This window comes from Rutilus rutilus, assembly GCF_951802725.1.
Source record: "Rutilus rutilus genome assembly, chromosome: 24".
Classification (NCBI taxonomy): domain Eukaryota; kingdom Metazoa; phylum Chordata; class Actinopteri; order Cypriniformes; family Leuciscidae; genus Rutilus; species Rutilus rutilus.
The window spans coordinates 5,801,312-5,806,639 of record NC_140228.1 but is presented as its reverse complement, the minus strand read 5'-3'; positions in this window follow the sequence as shown (position 1 = coordinate 5,806,639).

The window sequence follows — 5,328 nt, the reverse complement described above, 5'->3', positions numbered from 1 at the left end:
CACGTGTTTTTGGTTTTATTATTATGACATGATGTTTGTGTTTTGCTGGATCAACATGAAGACCAAACGCTCTCTCAAGGTTAGGGATTCGCCGATATCGATAACCGATGATTGTTTAAATTTTAAATATTGGCCGATAAATCTAAATCCAATTTTTACATAATGGTGTGGGGGTGGATGTGCAGCCGGAGTAATGGAGGTCACAGCTCTCGGAAAAAAACAGTTTCTCAGTCTGTGTGTTTTCATAGCCCTGTACATTTAATTATCTATAAGCGTTTCACTGATTTTTTTTTCTGTCAGTACACCATAGTTATAGAAATGAACTAAATGGCATTCATTTCCATTCAAATGGATGGAACCTTTTTTTTTATTTTATTTTTTATCCTGTGTCTGCCTCTAGTGGGCAACATAAATATGACAGCTTGGATCCCTAATTATAAGATAGTCCTTATGAAGACATGTGGTTACAACCATAACATTAATGTGATATTGTGGTAAAACAAAGTACAACTACAGTACAGTATAAATTGCATGAAATATAAGCATAATATTAGGTTAGATGTAATCGTTTAATTTACAGTGTATCATATGGCAGTTTTTTTAAAATAGTAAATAAAATAGTGAGTTGTGAATAGTACAATAATATCAAGTCGTATAGTAATAATGGTCAGAAGAGTTACGGTCTCTTAGAATGCAGAGGAGAGTTGGCTGTCCATTGTCCACTTTCTACCGGCTTCCTTGAGGTTTGTGTTGTCCTGGATCCACTGGCTAAAATGGGGAAAATATATAAATGAGCTGATTAGATGACAAGCAATCAAAACACCTGGGGCCTGATGTATAAACGTTGCGTACGCACAAAATGGGCAGAGAAATATGCGTACGCATTTTTCCACGCACATATCGGGATTTATAAATGTTAAATAGTTAAATTAGGATTGCTCTGGGGTGGTTCTAAGGTCTCTATAGCCTTCCTCTTGGTGTGTCGATCAGAATACAGGAATGGATCAGGACAGTCTGATTCGATCAAAGGGGTTTATTGAACACTGAGGATTTGTTTGTCTGTGCGAGGCATGTATGTGTGGTTCTACAATAAAACATAAATAAAGAAATAATCAGTATAACATGACTTGACTGTTATATCAAAATAAATCACACTATACATCACATTGCATTACACTATACTATACAATGTTATATGCACATAACTCAACTTCCCGTTGACCAATACAACGCAATTTGGCGCTGTTATTGTTTAAGTAAACATAATAGGCACGTTGAAACCGAAAGTGTCCATAAACTGACAATGAATATCACACAGCACAGTGAGCACACTATACAGAACTCCCCAAAAGAACTAACAAATAATTAAGTAGGCCTATAGTATTATAGTAACATGAATAAACAGGTACGGAACAGGCTGACGATATCCTCAACTGTGGTATTATATTGTAAACACAGCTCGTGAATGCGCCGAACACGCTATCTTAGTTCTCACACTGTTCACTCAAACTACCTCCATAACAGCGGACAAATACCAAATTGCCTCTAAATGAAATACTATGATTTATAATAATTGTCTGCTGATTAAAACGGATACTCACAATCAGTAATAGACGCACACTTTAGCACACAAAATAAGGGTTATTTCTCCCAGTCCCGTGCGAGTCTCTCTCTAGAGTCTAGCTTCATTTTACCTCAGGACGATGATTGACAGTGCGCTAAGCCCCGCCTTTCCAACAATAAAAAATAAACTTGGCGTAAATAAGTGCGCACCGTAAGGATGCTCTTGACCGTACGTACGCACTCTTTTAGAAGAGTATGTGTTTTGGCGACACCAACTGGCCCAAATAGCAATAACTATTTAAAATGAAAAACTTCTAAATTATCCTATTACATCACCCAATAAATCAAATTGCATCAACCTAAATTATCATTATCAGCATTCTTAACCAGGTGCAAATACTTTGAATATACTATTTTTTTTTTAATGAATGGGCTATAAAAAGGTATGTGCGTATATAACATATCATCATGATGGATGCTCTAGCACTGTTAGAAGACTTGCTAATGACGCTCTACGGACTGTACGGAGGGAGCGTGTTTTCAGAGACCGTGAAGATTTCCTTGCTCATGATGATGATTGGCTCATGAGCCGATTTCGATTCTCAAGAACCATCCTCTTGGGAATTGTGTTCTGAAATACGGCCAGTATTGGAAAGACCCTCGCGGAGAAACCACGCGCTGTGTGTTCCTGTAGGCTACAAGTATTGACCACATTAGGCCACTTGGCCACTGGTACTTTCCAGCGAGAGTTGGCAGACCGATCGGGTATGTCGCAGTCATCCCTGAGCCGTGTCATGCCATATGTATGGGATGCCATAGTGGGGATGGCACCCCGATACATCTGTTTTCCTTACACGCAAGCTGAACAGGCCAACATCAAAATGCAATTTGCAGCAATCGCCGGTTTTCCCAATGTAATCAGTGCTATTGACTGCACTCATGTTGCAATAAACCCAGCAAGCAATTTCGCGTCTAATAGACGTCTAATAGCCGTCTAAACACAGCCCAGACGTCTAGGCTAAATCAAGGCTAATTTTGGGCTGTCAGTGAAAATCTAATAGACGTCTAAACATAGCCCAAGAATAGACAGCTATTGAATGACTACATATATACGTCTAATAGACGTCTAACCATAGCCCAAGAATAGACAATCAGACAGCTATTGAACGACTATATTTATACGTCCAATAGACGTCTAACCATAGCCCAAGAATAGACAGCTATTGAACGACTATATTTATACGTCCAATAGACGTCTAACCATAGCCCAAGAATAGACTAGTCATCAATTAGACCGCTATTAAACGACTACATATATACGTCTAATAGACAGACAATATGGGTCTAGGCTAAAACAAGGCTGATTTTGGGCTGTCAGTGAAAATCTAATAGACGTCTAACCATAGCCCAAGAATAGACTAGTCATCAATTACACTACATATACATGTAATAGACAACAAAATGAGGCATAAGGATTCTTTTCACTCAAATATAACAGGTTCTCATAAATGAAAATCCATCCAAACTAATTGAATATAAAGGGATTTATTTTGAACAATTATATAGACAACAACAACTTAGACAACATTCAAACATAAAAATGAACAAATAAAACATTGGAAAAATATGTAAAACAAATTAAGATATTAAAATTTTTAAGAATTAACTGTTTACTTTTGATCCATAACCCCCACCCCCTGCCCTCCCTGGTGCTTGTTTGAAATGATTAGAAATTGCATTTTTTATTTCACATTCCGTAGCTGATGGAAAGCTGGTCATCACTGCGTCTGCCAAATGAGAAAAAGGAAATAATTATTGCTCAAGAAAAGCATTGTTGACAGTCATTTAACTAATTACAGTCAATCACTTTTGCTAGGATGCACACTAGAGCTGGCCAATATAGAGTTAACAGAATATAGATTGAGACTATATAATTTATATCAATATAGACAATAATTTATATCAATATTATAAATTAATTAATATCAATAATTGAACATTTTTGCTCGCGTAATGGTGATGCAATACGGGGTGTAACGATACGCGTATTGTATATATATATACATACACACACATATATAGGCTATATACATACATATATACATCTGAAATTTTCTTCTCGAATGTTCATTTTTATCAAGCTCATATATGCAAGTTCAGTAATTTCACTTAAATGGCAATGAAAATTACCTATTAATTGTCATTTAAGTGAAATTACTGAACTTACATATATGAGCTTGATAAAAATGAACATTCGAGAAGAAAATTTCAGATGGCACTTAGAGGCTTTTGCATCTGAACTCTTCATATATGTGACCCTGGATCACAAAACCAGTCTTATGTTGCACGGGTATATTTGTGGCAATAGCCAACAAAACATTGTATGGGTCAGAATTATAGATTTTTCTTTTATGCCAAAAATCATTAGGATATTAAGTAAAGATCATGTTCCATGAAGATATTTTGTAAATTTCCCACCTTAAATATATAAAACATTATTTTTGTGAATGGATGCAGCACTATCGCCAATAGAAATGGACAACTTTAAAGGCGATTTTATCCATGTTTCGATTATAAAAATTTAAAGTACTGCGGAAACAAAGACACCTACATCTTGGATGCCCATAAGGTAAGCTAAAACATATCAAAATTTAATTTCAAAGTGAACTATCACTATAAGTCATTCTTTATCACTTACTCATATAACTCTAATAAACATAAAAAGATACTTATAGGCGTAGTTCACTTAAAAAAAAAAAAAAACATGTAATCATTTACTCACTTTCACTTGGTTCCAAACCTGTATGGCTTTCTTCTGTTGAACACACACAAAAAATATATTTTGATGAATGTTGGTAACAAGACATTTAATGGTAGTCATTGACAAGTGTTCTGTATATTCAATTGTTGTACTTTGTTGACCGATTGCTGGATAATTTGCAATAAACAGTGTCTTTAAATCAAATAAAGTGGATTACATCACTCCAGTTCTGGGGTTTTTACACTGGCTATCTGTCTGTCAAAAAATTCATATCAAAAAACTACAGTTGGTTATTAAATTAACATTTTAAGGCCAAAGTAAATTTATAATCTTCTGATGCACTATGAAGAGCAGACCTCTCAGGTCATCTGGGACAGTAGCCAGCTACTTTTATATCTCCAAAGTCAAAACAAAACATGGAGAAGCAGCATTCAGTTTTATATCTGAAACAAATTCACTGAAAACTGAATGTATGCTGCATATTGTTATTATTTATAAACAAGTGTAAAGACTTTATGTTTGCCACTACCTTTTATTAATTGGAAAGGAATTTTTTTTTTTAATAATTTCTTTTCATGTTGCACTATGCTGCTGTTAAATTTTATGTAAAGTAGGAATTTGCTTTAAATCAAAAACTTGTATTTATTACTCTAATTTAAAAACAATATACTGGTATCTTTATAATAATAATAAATAGTAATGAATAGTTTCATGCTTACCACATTCATTGAATTTAGATACATTTGCAATAACACGAGCAGGTAACGTTAACTTTTTGGAGAAAAATACTACTCTGCAATGTTAATGTTAAAATGTCACGGTTTCTACACATTATAACAACTAGGCTAACTAATTTAAACAATGAACATATCAAAAATAACACGCATACTTACAAGATGGAAGTAGAAATGTGAAGGTTTTCACTCAGACTGTTGCTCGCCCGTTGCTCTCCGACAGCTGCCTCGTGTAAAATAAAATGGCGGAAATGTTTATCGCGAAATTTG